Source organism: Thermobia domestica, chromosome 12, assembly GCF_964235325.1.
Source record: "Thermobia domestica chromosome 12, izTheDome1.hap1.1, whole genome shotgun sequence".
In the NCBI taxonomy this organism is placed as follows: Eukaryota; Metazoa; Arthropoda; class Insecta; order Zygentoma; family Lepismatidae; genus Thermobia; species Thermobia domestica.
Genome location: NC_137465.1, coordinates 33,613,993 through 33,632,534, shown reverse-complemented (window position 1 = coordinate 33,632,534; position 18,542 = coordinate 33,613,993).

The window sequence follows — 18,542 nt, the reverse complement described above, 5'->3', positions numbered from 1 at the left end:
GTTGTTTTTCTCTGTGCATTTAGAGAATTTGTACTTATTTGCATTATAATAGAATTTTATAATAAAATATGCAAATGGGGAAAAACAATTTCAAACTGTAATTTCCTCTACCTATGCTCTACCTAAACCTGCACAAGCAGTGGCGCATATCTGTCTTCAATAGGTGGGGGACGGGTAAGACCGTTTCCGTAATCCTTTTTTTTTTAAAGTGATGTTCAAAATATTTATGAAGTTGAAAAACAATGCTCTGGAAGATCAAGGGAGCAGAGTTGTCTTCAGCATTGGGAGGCTTGTTCTCGTTGATATCAAATTTGAGGCTTATTCTGGGGGGAGGGAGACATCACATTCATCTCACCTTCCTTTATAGCAATGGGATACAAATCATCACATTTCTCCTCCGAAACATATTCCAAAACGGATTATTGGGAGGACAGTCCCTCCCAGTTCCAAGATTGAAGGAGACATGTTCCCCCCTCAAACCCTCCGGCATTTGCAGCAGTGTGCACAAGCAACTTTACAGCATAATTACGTGGAAGCTTGTAATCTTATTTGTTTCCTTAGGATATCCATATTGTTTACGTCCTCTTTTCCTTCGTATAGGTAAACAAAACATAACTTTTAAAGTGTGATAATTTAAATACAAGTTGAACTAAACTAATAAAGAAAGGAACGCATTAGTTCCATTTAGATACGATATTCAATAATCATATTGTCTATAATGTAATCAATAAAGCACATAATTTCGATCAAGTGGCTACTTAGCCTGGCTCTCGATCAAATAAAACGAAAGCTGCAACTGTCGATTTTCTCACTAACCCTCTTGTCAATCACAATTACCAAATTCTACTGAGTTGAAATGCAAAATGTAGCAGCTTCATAACATCCAAAGTGAGTTAAGGGAAAAAAGAAAGACGAATATACACACACAGAGTCCTGCTTTACCCCTTCCTCCTCTTCCCAGCTCTCCCCTCAAACCGCTTTTATCAATTGGAGCCCATCTGTTGGTGTAAAACCTCTAACATGTTAGTCTCCATTAGGCGCTATGTTGCGTTAAATATTAATAAGGTGCACCTGAACCAACCATGGATCGCTTTTCGATCTCGGTGCTTTTGAGTGATGGCTTCGATTCTGAAAAGAAGTCTCTTGCATGGGCGTTTCATTTATTGTGTGTCCACTGAATCAGCTTCTCTGTGCATTGTTACCAAAATTCAATCACGGGATGATTTGATTCAGTTATCTTCAGAAGAGGTATTGATTTGAATGTTTTGTTGTCGTTGACAATCCTAACAAATTATTGAGCTTTCCTCTTTCCTAATGTTACAGCGCACAAATTTGTTCTTAATAACATCAAAATTACCTTTCAAATAATACTACAAATAGCTATGTCCGACGAAGTTGTTATTATTATTATTATTATTATTATTATTATTATTATTATTATTATTATTATTATTATTATTATTATTATTATTATTATTATTATTATTATTATTATTAATACTGCTGTATCTCGGTTTAAACCTGTTTTAGCTTAAGAGATCCCATCACTGCGAAATTAAAATACTGCTAACTTTACAGTACTGATGTGATATCTTTAAATAGATAAAACATAATCGAAATGTGGAACAAGATCTCGCTAGATATTATTTTACATGAGGTACCGTTATCATGATTCACTTATCTGCTTTTGATTTCCAGCCATTTACAAAATCGGCATTTATTTTCGCGTTTATAAATGGTTGCTAACGGAAAGCTACTAGGTGACTCGTGATAACGGTACCTCATGCAAAATAATATTGTCTAGCGCGTTCTTGTTCCACATTTCTATTATCTTTTATCTATTTGAAAATATCGTGTAATTACTGTAAAATTAGTGGTATTTTAATTTCGCAGTGCTTACGCGTCTTAATTATCTGACGACCGTCTTTGGCAAGTGCATATTATTTGAATAGTTCTTCTTCACCAAAGAACTTCCTGACCATATGACAGGTGTCTAGTATTACTGATTTTTGTAGGTTTGTTAGCAGATGTTTTACATTTTTCTGTTCTAGTTGTGTCACAGTACTTTCAGGGACAATTGTTGTAGCTGAGATAATGATTGGTCTTAATCTAACTTTCTGATATTTCCATAACTTTTTGATTTCGTCAGCCAGCTCTTTATATTTATTTATTTTCGTACTAAACGTTGTACGTATGTTTATGACAGTGATGTCAGGTCTGTTTGCATTTACCGTTAGATCTGTTCTAATTTCTCAAAACCAGTAGAGTTTGTATCGTTTTCAAGCACTGAACTTACCTGGTATTTGTATTATTATTATTATTATTATTATTATTATTATTATTATTATTATTATTATTATTATTATTATTATTATTATTATTATTATTATTATTATTATTATTATTATTATTGAGTGATGTGAAATAAGCACGTAAGTTGAAATCGTAATTTGTTTCTGATTACCTACTCTTGCGCTCGTTATCTCTAAATTCAATTCAATCGTGTCTTCTACAAACCCACTTGATACACTATAAAGTGAAAGATGCGAAAATATTCAGCAAGAATTCGGAAATGGAAAGCATCAACATACACAGGAAAAAGAAATCAAGCTTGTTACAAATATATGTGTGTCGTGTGTTATGTATGTGCAAAAAATAATAATAATAATAATAATAAATACAAATAAAAATAAATGAAACGGAATGAAATTTCTAATTTAAGTACCATGAGGAGGTTGCGGTGGCTCAGTTGTAGAGAGTTCACTTCTGGTGCGTGGGGTCCCTGGTTTGATTCCAGATCGCGCCAATTGGGCTTTGTGGTTGACATAGACCGTGTTCGTTGGTTTTCTCGGGGTTTTCCCGTTTTCTCCCACATTATTCATTCCACCATTGAATTCGTTTCTAATCATCAACGTCTCCTTTAACCTAGTCGGCATAACTGAAAGGTTCCATTTTTAAGTACCATGTTTATGAGCCGAGGCTAAGGAAGACGATCATAATGAAAATGAATGGAATGATGAAATACAAAACGTAGGAGAAAACGAGAGAACCCCAAGAAAATCCATGCACACGGAATTTGTCTATCACAAATCGCTTTTGGCACGCGCTGGAAAATCAAATTAAATATGAAAATAGGAAAATGGTATGTTTTTTTTTAAAAAATAAAGTGTCATGCTGGAACGTAAGGAAAAAAAAATAAATATGTCCTCTTTAATCGTTTAAGACGAAAAAGGCAAAAGACAGAGACAAAAAGAAAAGTTACTTTTACATACTTAATCTGGTCTCTTCTATCACTTCGGTATCGAGCTTTTTTCCAAAGAGCTCGCCAGTTACTTCTATCCTGCGCCATATCCTTTACTCTTTCCCATGGAATGTCTCTCAAAAATCTCTACTATACCTTTTCCAAGTTGTCTTGGTCGTCCCGTTGATCTTTTCTTACCTAACCCTTCTGATCTTGCTTCCCAACATTTTTTTTGAAATCTTTTCCTCTTACATCCTGAAGATATGCCCTAATTATTGAAGTTGACTAGGAATGTTCGGGAGAAAGCACCCGCCTACACAGAAACTAAGCATGCCATTTGAAGGACCAATTCATGCTGATTACAACTAGCTAATAAAATTTCTGTACGGTTGAGAACTGTTCGAGAAATTCAACTTGGAAATATAAATGAAAATATTAGTATATGCGTATTTAATCGCGTTAAGTACGGCATTATTAGCAACGAATATTGACACACAAATTTAAATCTGTCGGAGATAACAGAAAGAAGCTGTTCTGCAATAACTAACAGGTTTGTTAGTTAAAATTTGTCATTATACTGTTTCCAACTCCCTACTACGCTCGGCTTCAGAAGTGCTCCCCTTGTTTTCCTTCAGCAGCAACCAATTGCAATGGATTTTTTTCTATTTTTTTCAACTACATGTTTCTTCAGAGTTGTAGGAATTGCAGCCTTAGACCACAACGTCATCAATTCCTCTGTTGACGCCTGGCTCGCACCGAATTATTGTATGATACCTTTAGGTGATGATGGAACCGTTGTCAGACCTGGTGTGGAAGCTGTTTTAACCTTAATAGCGGCTCGGCTGTAAGCCACGGACACCAATCAGGAAAACTTCGTTGCTTGAGCTAGTTGGTGCCATTTTGTGACAAGTTCAGAACGAAACACCATTAAGATCACTATGTTGAATCGTACTTACAGTTTTGTCCAGAACTCAGTTTAATTTACTAATATAACACTAACACAAACAAATCAACATAAATACTAATCTAATCAGTCTACTAAGTCTATTAAATACTGTCTTTGAATGAAACTTTATTCGTTCTGTTCCCAGATCCTTATTATTCCCCCCAATCTCCACCAACAATACTTTTTTGTTATTCTTCCTTCTTCATAAATTTTACAGAGCCTTCAAAGTTTTGAAAGTTTCAAAAACAAAAAGCTGTTTTTTCCCAATATATTTCTTCAATGACTCGCCTGCCCTCCATCGGCCACACCGACAACCAAAAAAATTAGTACCCAACTTGCAAAAGATTAATTAGCATTTAACAAGCATTATTCCTTAGTTTAATCATTAAATAAGTAAACTAACGTAGATAACAGCAATATACAGTCCAGTGTTTCATTTAATAATTTCTAATAATAAAGCTTATACATAAATATTGAACACTTGAGTGAAAAACAGTCTCATGTTTCACTAATTGTATGTGTGTACCTGTAATAGAATAAATAAGGAATGTTTAAGTTTACGATATGTTTTTTTTTTAATGCTATATATAACAAAGCAAAATAATGGGGAAAATGTGATCTTTTATGGGGTCGTTGAGGACTATCTTCCCTTTGAGTTAGAAATCCAAAATTTTACCCTACAGTTACTATGTATGAATGTAAAAAACTTAGGGGTGCCCCAGGCTGTAGGAGAAAAATGAATTTTTTGGACCATCCGATATATATAGGGCCTATATATATATATATATATATATATATATATGTGTGTGTGTGTGTGTGTGTGCTTTTGTATCTAATTGGCCGAAAATGCTCAAAGTGCGGGGCCTCTCTAACGTGGGGCCTGGGGCGGTTTCCCCATTGGCCACCCCCAGAATACGCTTCTGAATAGTTTATTTTTGCTCATGCTCAGTACTTACATTTTTTCCTTGTTTATCTTTATATTTCGCTTACTCAGTTCATGAGTTATTATATCCAAATTTGTTGATTAGCTTGTGTATATGCAAAAAAAAAAAAAAAAATCATCTGCATATAGCAGTTCTGATATTTTTATGGGTTTGAGGCTCCAGTTTTCTACTTGGACTTACCAAGTTTTCGTCTACAAGTTTTTTTTTTTTTTTTTTTTTTTAAGAGAAAAGTTCTTCATTTGATTTTTATAAAAGTTGGGAAACAATCGCCATAAAATATATCACAAGCTTGTGTACCAGGTCAGGATCCACAATTATACAATGAACGTATGAGTTCAATTCAATCATTCAATATATATAGTAATCTTGTCATCTGAGTTTTCAGGAAAGAATCAAATGCAGGACAAGAAATGAAAGATCCGACAGCATAAGTGATAAAAGTGACTGCCAGTTAGACGCCAGAAAATTGCGAAGGTAAGGATATAAGTGGACACCTTTAAAAAGAAATAATTTATGTGCTTCATAATTTCCTGCCCAATCATCCTGGCTCAAAACTAAATATTTTGAGTTCTTACCGGGCGTTAACTACGGTACTTAACACGAATCGCGGACATGAGCTCACAGACAAATAGATCACTGGACATAAGTTCACCGACCAAATCCTTCCCGGACACAAGCTTACCGATATTAACGTAATAGCGGACAAAACCTAACCGGACATAAACTCATCATAAATAATACAATTCTATTATAAAATAATAACTAAGATAATAATAAATATAAATAAATAAATAAATAATGATTACTGCTAATATGATAAAAGTAATAAATAATGATTACTAATTACACTCAATAATCAGTAACGGCGCTACAGAGGGGCTGAAGAATGTTCCAAAACACCCCTCGTGATGGGAAATCTAGATCCCTGTTAAGATTTTGTCCGCGCTTTTAACATAAGACTAGTAGTGACCTTGTGTCTTGTGGTCTTTTTACCGGTAAACTTATGTTCGGTGAGTTTTTTGGCTGTGAGCTTATGTCCTACACTCACTCAACACATTAACCACTCGTCTACACGAAAGCACTCACTCTCTTCTTTAACTGATTATTTCATTCGGGTTTTACGTCTCTTTTCGGTATCATAACCCTACGAGGCGTGACCTTATGTTTAAATTATGATCTTAATCATTACGCGAATTTATGTATCTGACTGAAGTGCACTCTAATAGGAATCGAATACAGGACAACACTCACAAAAAACATACATGTTAGACATTGGATGTTACTTTTAAACTTCTCTTTAACAAAAATATTCTAAAATTTGCATATACATATTTTCTGCCAGCATTGACAAGTACTGTTTACTTTTTCTTTCTTCGCATCTCATTGATATTCGGATATTTACTGATATTCACACAATCACCACAGTGCACTCTGGAATCGGTAAAGTTCAAATTTAACGCTTGTAAAGTTCAAATTTCAAACCAATACTCGGGTTTGTATCTGAGGCAAGTATCCCCGTATCGAGACTTGAGCCCAGACATAGTCAAACCGTCTATGTCATATCTGGCATCTCCATCGTTGGCTCGCAGGATAACAGTAATGCGATTTGACATGGAAGCAATGAGATCTTGGTAGATGCTGGAGGGATGAGTACCACATCTGCACACGCAACTCATTTAACTCCCGTAAGTTACGGGTAAGTAGGGGGGCGATGAGCTCAGATCTGACGTTCAATAGGTTCCCCCTAACATTCAATCTTAAACTAAAATTGTTCATTTGGATAAAAATTGGATGAGTCAGAGGGCTAATGCAGCAATTAAAATTCACCGCTATTCTCTTCGAACCACTACAGCATAACATTGACAACATTGTGACAAAAAGCGTTGTCCTGCTGAAAGGTGTCATTCCCAGCTGGAAATATGGCCAACATGAAAGGTGTAGATGATCAATAAAGACCTGCCAATATTTATGAGCCATCATGGTGCCCTCCACGCGTACTAATGGGCCCATGGATTTTCTTCTGAAGTTTTGCAAAATTTTAACGGTATCGTCACAGACCTATTGTCGCCCTACTGTGCACGTCTCGAGCAGCTATTCCTCTGACAGATGACAGCTTATAATTGGTCATCGATATGATGAAGGTAGTATTATGACTTACTTGGAACCAAGTAATATTATGTCATTGTTAGTTGTCCTATGACGATGAGTATGTTCCTATTGTAGTCGTAATCGACGTGCCGTTCGGTTAACGTTGGTAGACATGTCGGACATCGGCTGCGGAGGCCCACATCTAACAGTGTACAGTGAACTGTGTGCTTTGATCGTGCCACTGTTTGCTGACGTCCGATATATTTAATGATATGTGGCCGCCCCCAAGTCTTGTCGCTTGATGCTGATTTTATTGACCTTTTCCCACTACTGCAAAGCACTAACCATAGCAGCTCGCGTACACCCGACAAGTCGGGCTGTTTCTGAAATGTTCGTTCCAAGCCGTCTAGCTACCACAACCTTACCCCTCTCAAAGTATGATATATCATCAGACTTCCCCATTTTTTCCACAAGTACCGTATTAACTGACCGGGTGAGCTCTTTGTCGCTGTCTGGTGGGCAGTTTTGTTGTGCCACGTGACTCGTACGTCAGCTCACCGACTTTGTTCAAAAAGTAGCTAGTAGTCATACTGGTGTGGCTGACGAGTATATATACAGTCGTGCTCTTAACACAAACTTCCGGTAACTATATTGATTACCAAAAGTCAATATTGTGTTCACTGCTGAACACATTAACAACATACTAAGTTTATTTTATTGGTAAGGAGCATCAAGAAAAAATGTTAATTTTTGGGGTGAGAAAGAATTGTGCGGGCGGGCGAAATTTTAGACACAGAAAAAGAAACTGCAGATGATTTGAGCGAAAATACCATACGAAAATACTTACTGGACCTGCATATAATACAGCAATATGATATGGTTGATTATGGGAAACTATCGTGAAAATTTTCGAAAACTATTGTCAAATAAATGAGATCCGTTTTATACTATACTGTGAATTGAGGCAATGATTGATTTCTTAACTAGGAGAAAACATTTTTACTGCCCGAAGTGGTATATCGCTTCCACCTAACACCACTAGAGGAATAAGGGCAGAAATAAAACCTAATAGTTTCAATCACCCCCTGTTTTGGTAGAAGGACCAGAGTGAAGATACAACGTATTCCTGGGGCCCTGTAAACATGCTATATTATACAATATGTATCGCTCTCTCATGTCGTTTTTGCCTTAGCGAGATCTGATTTTGAAATTGAAAGTGGTAAGAGAGATAAGGAGATAGAGGAATTTTGGGGAGATAGGACTTATTTTGGGGACACTTATTCGTATCAAGAAACATTTTCTTGTTACATCGTTCTTCAGTTTGATATCTGCGATAACCAGGAAGATAGGCGGGTCGACATAGTTTGTCTGTCTTTATTCCCATATTTTTTGTGAATAATAGCATATTTAGAAGCCTGTCATTGTATTATCCATTTCGAAGACATTGTTGGATTAAATTGTATGCTAAGAGAAAGCTTATCCACTTCAGGAAGCAACTGTAAAACAATGATAATATATGCATAGCTGTTAAAGTGCGCTTTGATATGTAGAATATGTTATTTTGCTGTGCAACTTAATTTTGAGTGCATCCTATTGACAATGCACATGCTGTAAATGTGTGCGTTTCTGTAGTAAGCTCATAATAACATGACAAATTATGCAAAAAACTTTTCCGCCCTGTAGGAAATATATTCTCCATTTTCTTTTTATGTTTTTTTCCTTCTCTTTTTTCCCCCATGATCTGTTGTTAAAATGTATGAATGGACAGGTTTTGTTAATTACTGCATGAATATGTAGAACCCAGCAGAAAAGAAAAGAGGCTTTAGATATACAAATATACGGAAACAATAATTTGTAGCTGTTCGTTCGTATTTTCATTGTACATCTAAAAAAAAAAAAAAAAAAAAAAAAAAAAAAAAAAAACAGAGATTTGAATACATCAGCTTAGTTGTTGGGCACTGGATTTACTTGTGAGCACTCACATAGTGTTTTGAGATAAAATATATTATTTGGTATATTTGCAATATGGATTTAAACTAAATAGCTTATACTGGTTGAGTACTGAAGTGCTTATCCTTAGTACGAGAATCTCTGTTTGATCCAGGCCATTTGTACTGCTCACAAAAAAAAAAAAAAAAAAAAACAATTCTCCAGACGAGATGTACATTTTCAAATTCGAGACGAGACCAGAAACCTGATGATTCAACACAAGAATCGAGACAGGATGAGAAATTTTTCGAGCCTCGTGGACAAAAATAGTGTTCACCCAAGTCTTAGTTTTGAAACACAGTTTTTAGTGTTGTTTCGTGATTCACAATATAAAAATCTATAGATGGCTAAAGTGATTATACATATTGTCGGTCCAATGCCAAAATCGCGAATGTGCAAATTTTGCCATTTTCATCTACGTGCAGTTTCATGTTACTTGGGGCACACAGATTCCAATACAAAAGTCCCATTTGTGAAATATAACTATATTCGAAGTTATCGTCAATTCCTAAAACATGTACCTAAGTCTATATACTCAGTTTTCGGAGTAAGTTGAATATGGAAACGCTTATAACCCAAAAGTCAAATTTAGCACATTCGTGGTTTTGTCATTGGATCGACGATATGTAATTTATCAACGTTTACAGATGTGCAATTCGTTTCATAATTTGTAATATCAAGCGCATGGCTCTGTTTACGAACTGCCACCACGTGCTCATATTTATAAACACGAGCCATGTGCATCCTATTACGACTTTATACAGTGGCAGGCGACAGGAATACCAGCAGGCCCGTATCCAAGGTGGGTCTAGGGGGCCAGCCCCCCTAAAAGTTTCACGGTAGGCTTATAAATGAACTATAATATGGTGATGAACTATAATATGGTTGGATCGGGCTCCCTAACTTCTACTGGGCACTCCCCTACAGTTTTGGGCTGGCTACCGGCCTGAACACCAGCAACATCACAGGTTATATGACGACGAACGACTTCCAGTGCCACCGTCACACTGACACTGAAGGAACTATAAACCCCGGAAGATCACAATGATTATTATCAGTCTTCGGCTAATCATCTCCACCCTCTCAGCTTGTCTGGAGCTTTCAGAGGAAGCTAATCCGAAGCCTTTAGCTTGCTCGAAGCTCAAGAATTCCCTTCCTACCCACTTAGGTTGCTAAAGCTCTGTTGGGACATTTAACTTCAGTTACCCAGCTTGTGTGGAGCTTTGTAACCTTTAACCCCTTCTACTTGTGTGGAACATTGGAGATCGTAAATCCACTCCACTTAGACTGCTCGGTCTTTGGGATACCATATTTTACCCAAGTATTGGAGGATTTTACATCAGAGTGATTTTGTAATGTATTGTTTATAGAAAAAATGATTTCGTAATAAAACTTGGTAGTGGGGAAAAAACTATTCTGGACTATAACACTAGTTAACAAATTTAAACTTTTTGTTTGTTACATGAGAAAAATCACCTGATCTTAAAGGAACTTTTTGCGTTGAATTCGAATATGCACTTGGTTTCTCTCCATCACGTACAGTTTTTCCGTAACAGAGGGATTTTCGGGAAATTCCCTCAAAAACTCCCTTTTTCAGATATTTTATTCCCCTAGCTCCTGTTCCCTTACATATAGTAACATAGAAATTATACCTAAGTATACCTTGATTTATATTTAATAAACCCTAAAAGTTTCGTAAAAATCGCTTTGTTCTTTCTAGAGAAATAAATATATTTGTATGTATACTGTGTGCACTGTTTATTGCACCTGATAGTAATGCTTTCAGATCTCCTGAGTTGGGGTAAAAACGATTTGCTTTATTACTACAAACACAGACATAAAAATGAATATTTACAATAGTCAACAACACACTTGTATTGCTCTCTGTAAATTAGAAACGTGTATAAAAATAGAATATACTTCCAACGTATATTTTTTTTAAACGTACAGTATATGTAATATCTTAATACATATATATACAATTCTCCAAGTTTTTTCGTTTTGTTCATGAAATGGTTATCAATATTTGTTATCAAATGTAACAGAATGCAAAAGAAAGAAAGAATGGAATACAGACTCATTGTTGACAACAATGAACTAATGCAGTCTGAATTTTCCATAACGGTATCGTTTCCCCCCTCCCCCCACGCATTTCTTTCTTTCTTGTGTTCTTGACACCTGGTGAGGGAGTTTTCTACATTTTTATATTGACGTGTGGTTTAACACTACTTCACTTTCAAAGTTGTCTTTGCTGCTAAGAGTGCTTTCATGTTTGATCTTAACGGCATTATACCCAACTAAGACCAGAAGTTTAGTTTGTGATCAGTACAATGGCGTCAAGAGGACGGCGTTCGTGTGTTAACTCACCAAATAGTTTTTGTTATGTGTGTGGCCAGTTTGTAGTTAAAGGACAGTGTAGATCCATTACGCCATCGGTGAAACTAGCATATTATATATATTTCGGATGTCTTGTGGGAGATCAGGACAAAACTTGGGCACCCAACATAATTTGTGCGTCGTGCTACGTCACTTTACTTGCATGGGCTAAACGGAAACGGAGGTTCATGAAATTTGCTGTACCAATGGTGTGGAGAGAACCCACCAACCATCTGGATGATTGTTATTTTTGTCTCACAGTAGTTAAGGGACATTCTTAAAAAAAAGCAAATACACAATAAGTTATCCCAACGTTAAATCCGCAATTAGACCTATTCCGCACGGGGGTGAACTTCCACTTCCCGACCCCCCTACCAACTGGGAAGAGATATGGCCAAAAAGACTCTGATGATGATCATGACCTTGATGAACCATCGACATCAACATGTACATCCAAGGATCCAACGTTCATCCCTGACTGTGTTCGCGAGCCACATTTCATCCGGCAATGTGAACTTAATGACCTAGTCCGTGATTTGCACCTGACAAAACAAGAGGCGGAACTTCTGGGATCAAGGCTCCAGCAGTGGAACTTATTGGATGCAGAAACGAACATATCAGTGTACAGGAAAAGGCATGTTCAATTTTCAAGCTATTTCACAATGCAAGATAATGTGTGCGTATGTACGGATATAAATGGGTTGATGGCGGAGCTAGGAATTCCTTACGTTCCAGAAGAATGGAGGTTATTTATCGACGCGTCAAAGGTCAGCCTTAAAGCTGTCCTTTTACATAATGGAAATGAAAAACCTTCTATACCACTTGCGCACTCAGTGAAGATTAAGGAATCCTATGACACCATGTCAACTTTGCTAAATCTTATAAATTACAAGGACCATTGTTGGCAAATATGTTGTGATCTCAAGGTAGTTGGTATTTTATTAGGACTGCAGTGCGGTTACACGAAGCACCAATGTTTTTTATGTTTATGGGATAGCCGAGCTGATGACAAACATTATGAAGTGAAGGAATAGGAACCTAGAGTGAATTACGTACCTGGAGAATGCAACGCCAAATACGCTCTTTTGGTAGATCCTAATAAGATATTACTACCGCCACTTCATATCAAGTTAGGACTTATGAAAAACTTTGTCAAAGCCATGGACACATCTGGTGAAGGTTTCAAGTATTTGCGAGATAAGTTCCCTAACCTGAGTGATGCTAAGATTTCAGCGGGAGTGTTTATTGGTCCCCAAATTAGGAAATTAATGCTTGATGATAGCTTTGACAGCAAGTTAAACAGTGCTGAGCTAGCTGCCTGGACAGCATTTAAGTGTGTTGTGCGCAACTTTCTGGGCAATAACAAAGCTGAGAGTTACACAGAAATCGTACAGGACATGATACAGAAATACAAAGAGTTGGGTTGTAGGATGTCTTTAAAAATCCACTTTTTGCACTCCCACCTCAGCTTCTTTCCTGCTAACCTAGGTGCTCTCAGCGACGAACAGGGGGAAAGATTCCACCAAGATATAATGGCAATGGAGAAAAGGTACCAGGGACGATGGGATCCTTCAATGATGGGGGACTATTGTTGGGGTCTTGTTAGAGAATGCAACATTTCTTACAAAAGAAGGAAGTAGTGTACGTTTTTGTAACCCAATGGAAGTTTCATATATTGTGATAGTTTTGATTGTCTTTTCATGACCTTTTGGTACATTTGTATTATTGTTTATTGTAAATTGTCACACTTGTAAATTATATTGTATTATATTTTATATATGTGTTTGTGGTAATAAAGCAAAACGCTTTACCTCAACTTAAGAGATCTGAAAGCATTACTATAAGGTGCAATAAACAGTACACACAGTATACATACAAACATATTTATTTCTCTAGAAAGAATAAAGCGATTATTACGAAACTTGGAGGGTTTGTTAAATATGAATCAAAGTATACTTAGGTATAATTTCTATGTTAGTATATGCAAGGGGACAAGATCTTGGGGTGTAAAATAAAAGAAAAGGGAAATTTTTGAAGGATTTTCCCGAAAATCCCTCTGTTACGGGAAAATCGTACGTGATGGAGAAAAACCGAGTGCATATTCGAATTCAGCGCAAAAAGTTCCTTTAAGAACAGGTATTTCCTTTTATGCAACAAAACCTTTGTTAACTAGTGTAATTTGCTCTATCTATGTTCTATCTATATCTGCATCAGCAGAATTTTACAATATACTTCCAATAATAAATATGGTTTAAGTGTTGTTATATCACACACTTCGTGGATCTCTCGTTAATATGGAAGGATTCTGAAATTTTTCTCGAAGAAAGAAGTATAGAAAGAAATCAGGGCATAAATTTTATGCAGAAATTTAGAAAATGAGGCGTGAAAATTTCGGCACTAGATGAAAAATGCTTCTCACGAATCGAGACGAGATGAGATGAAACAATCGTACTTCCCGTCTCGTCTTCTCTTGTGAGCAACATACAGGGAGAATAACTTTTTGGTATAGAACATTGTATTTGTTAGTTCTTTTCGGAGTTACATTCCTATACCAACCAATTCCTTCATGAATATTCACTTTCATGCCATATTCGTGGAATGCAAAACCTTTCGTCTTTCATATCATATACAGGGTGTTCAAAAACAACACCAAAAATCTTTGGGAACTGAATCTTCACACAAAAACATAACTAAAAAGATTAACATGAGTTAACTATTTGATTTCGGAGCTATACAGACCAAATTGTGTTTATTTATTTGATTTAGTTTAGTGTCCATTCCCAGAACTAAATCAAACTATTTCCCAGACTATATGACACATGGACCTACAGTTAAAGTGAAATAAGAGGAAATCCTCACACTGGGAATCGAACCCGGGACTACGTGCAAGAAAGGCGCGTATGCTAGTCACTTGACTAGCAGAGGAAACCCCATCAGCAGTTGACCGGAATAATTTTAAAAAAGATCATACGTGGAAATCAAAATGTCGGATGGAAATCGCTTAAAAGAGCATAGTGTACCTAGATTTTATAAATGAATCAATGAACGTGGAATATGTGCATATTTTCGGTTCTTGTTCTGTCACTTTTCGTTTCTAGAAGATTTCATAAATTTACTTATGTTTCCAAACTTTTCTCGATAACTTTGTCGCTTTCCCTCTTGCATATCCGCTGGTATGACAAAGCAATTTGGGCTCAAAATAATTTCTATATTATTTTCCCAACTCTCTTCTGACTCCGACCATTATTTTGGTGAGGCCTTCCACGCTGGTTAAATGGCTAGAGCGTTTGTAATTGGTGCACATGGTCAGGGTTTGATTAAAGAATATTACAATTTGAATTCATTACAGTGATTCGGATTCACCCAAAACTTGAGGTCCATGTCTTATATAGTTTCGGGGTTGAAAAGAGATTCTAAGCTTAAACAAATAAACAAACAAAATTTGGCGGACTATAACTCAAAATGACTTAGGCACCCATGTTGATCTATCCGTACACAATGTATAAGAAAATGTATTGTGTTCTTATAAACATAGATAGTAGCCGCGCTACGTGCGGTAGTCGCTAACGCTCTCGCCTTTGCTGCGAGCGGTCCTGGGTGCGATTCTCGGTGGGGGCACTCGGTTGCAAAGTGTAACAACCTTTTTAGGCCAGCCATCCTGCTTGAGGTTTTTTCTCATTCACACGAGGCAAATGCTGGGATGGCACGTAACTTAATATTCCCCAGTCGCTTCCTTTTTTCCTCATTTCTTTTTTCTTCTCCAATTTCCCGGGCAGTGTATTTGCCGAGGGACATTATCCGTCATATGTGTGACGGGCTAACATGGCTATGGATGTAGAAAGCCCAGAATTGAGTTGATTTTCAGTTTAACGTTCGATTCAGCAATGTTGAATTCGAACACATGACCTCACACCGGGAATCGAACCAGGGTCTCCCACACCAAAGGCACGTATGCCAACCGCTTAGTTACCCAAGGAGCTCGAAAGCCCAGAAATCTAATTCCTAATTCTAATAAACATAGATAAAATTAGTATTAAGATATTTAACATTGTAGATTGTAGTCAAAATTTCGTATTCCTTGAGATATAAATATTGTTGAGAGGAATGAAATGTATAGACATTTCCTGACCACATACGCATTTAGAGCTACTATTGAGAAAAAAAATATTATTTAAACGTTTCGAAACCATATTAAGTGAAGGTCATAATTCGAAAATACATGTAGTCTGTTAAAAGATAAAACTATTTTAGATCTTGAGTTTAAACCTAGTACAGGATTCTGTTTCTTAAAGCGTAATGATTAATAATTTGATTTTTCTATTTGGGTTTTCCAAATAGAAATACGTGTAAGAAATTTCACGTATTCATTGCGTAAAGAAGATTTAACGTATATGCTCTGAAAAATTAAATCTCCTCTGACGTCAATAGCATGACGTCACTAGTAATTTTTTCTCTCTCTCTCTCTCGCTTTCTCTGTGTGAATGCATATATATATACGTGTACCACTCTAGATCCAGTAAAATGGTCTCTTTCAGATTTTTCTGTTTGTCGTTTTTCTTTCTTTCTCAATCGCCCATATTCTCTCTCTCTCTCCCTCTTTCACACATCACACACACTTAATTTGACAAACACTGAACAGGTTACAAAGATTCAGGAAGCAAGTACTGTTATAACATCGTATTCTGTATTCATATTTGAATGCCTCAATGTTTTTTCTTATTGTTTTTATTATTCTCATTGAGACTTTCTGCTTTCTTTAAATCATGGGTTCTCAACCTGGGAGACCGAAATCCCTAGAAGGTCACAAGAGGAAAATATGAGGGAGTCACAAAGGGAGGTGTAAGAGGTAAATGTAATTAACAATGTAAGATATATTAGCGAAGAGGAATATTTTTAAGGGTTATTTTGAATTTCTTATGGAGCCATTTCAACGGAGCACTCATTACGTTTGTAATAAGTTTTCACTATGACAATACCCTGTTCCGTAGTGAGCACTCAATTGCTACCTGTAAAGAAAACAGATGACGAAGGTGAGCTACTTAATCACAATGACAACAGATGAAAATCATGTAACGTTTGGGGCTGCCAACTTACAGAACAGAAATGATGAGCATTTCAAATGTTGCGTTCTTTACGGGACAGGTTTCATATATGAGTGGAGCCATTATTTTAAATTGTATTTTAGTATGCACTTCTTAATGTATTTCTTTCTTTCTTTCTTTCTTTCTTTCTTTCTTCTTCTTCTTCTTTTTTTTGTATTTCACTATGCAATTTTTTGCCGCTTTCATCCCCCTTTTATTACCTCCCGACGTACATATATTCATCATGTCAAACAAATTTGGTGGAAAAGTAGATAATCGTCTAAGTCAGTGCTTCTCAACCTATTTCCTATCACGACCCCCATTTTATCACATTCTCTTGCAAGAGACACCCTTATAATTTTTGGTTTGTAATAAGCTTGTGTGGGATTTTTAATATACCTATTGTAGAGATCTCACGGTATCCATCTATTTATATAATAGTAGAAACCATTTCTTGTATATAGTGGATAAAGTAACTTCCCTAAAAGTGAATGGATTAAAAGCAAATTTGGTCAGTTCATTCATATTACAAATATCGAATCCGATCCGTCATACTGTTTCGAAATGGAGACCGTTTGAAAATTTTAAAACTTCATACTTCCCTTAATTTTGGGTCATATGATTAAAAAAATAGTGATTTCTAATTTTTGTTTTTAAAAAAAACTTTGAGGATTGTTGAAAAAGTTACTGAAATTTTAATTTTCGATAAGCCACACTTTGAGTTACTTCATATTCTTGTGAATTTGACACGTTGTTGTGTATGTGTTCAGTATCACCAAAAACTGTTAAAAGCAACTTTTTTTTTTACATTTAAAATTTAGGAAACAAATAAAACTCCACACCAAAAATATACCTTCATTGTGGCCAACTTGCTGGAAAAAGACTATTCCAGCAGCACTAACACTATTCGAATTACCAGTGCGCAGTCGTAACAGTCGTTAAATGACAGTTCGATTATCAGCGACACTAGCGCTCTCACGCGATTTCTGGAAGAGATAAGATTATGCGATTTAAACTGTTATGTAGAGCCATTCGTGACGAGTCAGATATTCAAACTCGACCATTTTTTACTTCTGATAATGTTCGTGCCGGCCAAAACATTTATGGCGTAAACGTGGGTTGCATATCTTCTAGACGCGTCCAATTTTGGTTTCCCTCATTTTACATCAAGTTGTACCGCGATTTTTAAACCATGGTCAAGATATATCATAGGTGGCTTGGTGTTGCTTCTATGGGGAAAGAAATAGAAGGTGGTCACTCGAACATAAAGCATACATAGGCTAATTGAATTCGAATATATTCGACGCGCTTTATGGTAGAAATTTAAAGGGCGAAATGTATTGTTTCTTATTTTTTTAAATGCCCTTCAAGCAAAGTATATTCATGTTTTGTTTCACCCTGGTAACTTAAGTCGTTTTCGAGATATGAACCCTATTTTATTTTCGAATTTTCAACAATAACTTCGAAATTCAAAGAAATTTGATTTTCTGGCCAAAGTTATCTTTGGATATGAGATACCTTTGGCATAAATATCACAATAATCCGTGTAAGGGCACTTTTCACCGCCTTATACGGTTATACCCTTTCCGACGAGACAGTCGCAAAGTTTGACCTAACCAGTGACTTGTATCTGTTTCCTAAGTTAAAAGATAATATTTCAGCAATGACGACGAGTTGAAACATGAAGTTCGACACTTCCTCAAACACCGCTGCGAACTGCTGTATGGACATGCAAAAACTGCCACTTCGGGCAGGAGTACGGCATGGGCATAGCACTCTATATGTGAATCAACCTTTACCTTGAATACTGTCTATCAACTTTCCTTTCTTATAATTTGTCCAAACATAAGATCAATCGGTAGATCAAATGATTGGGG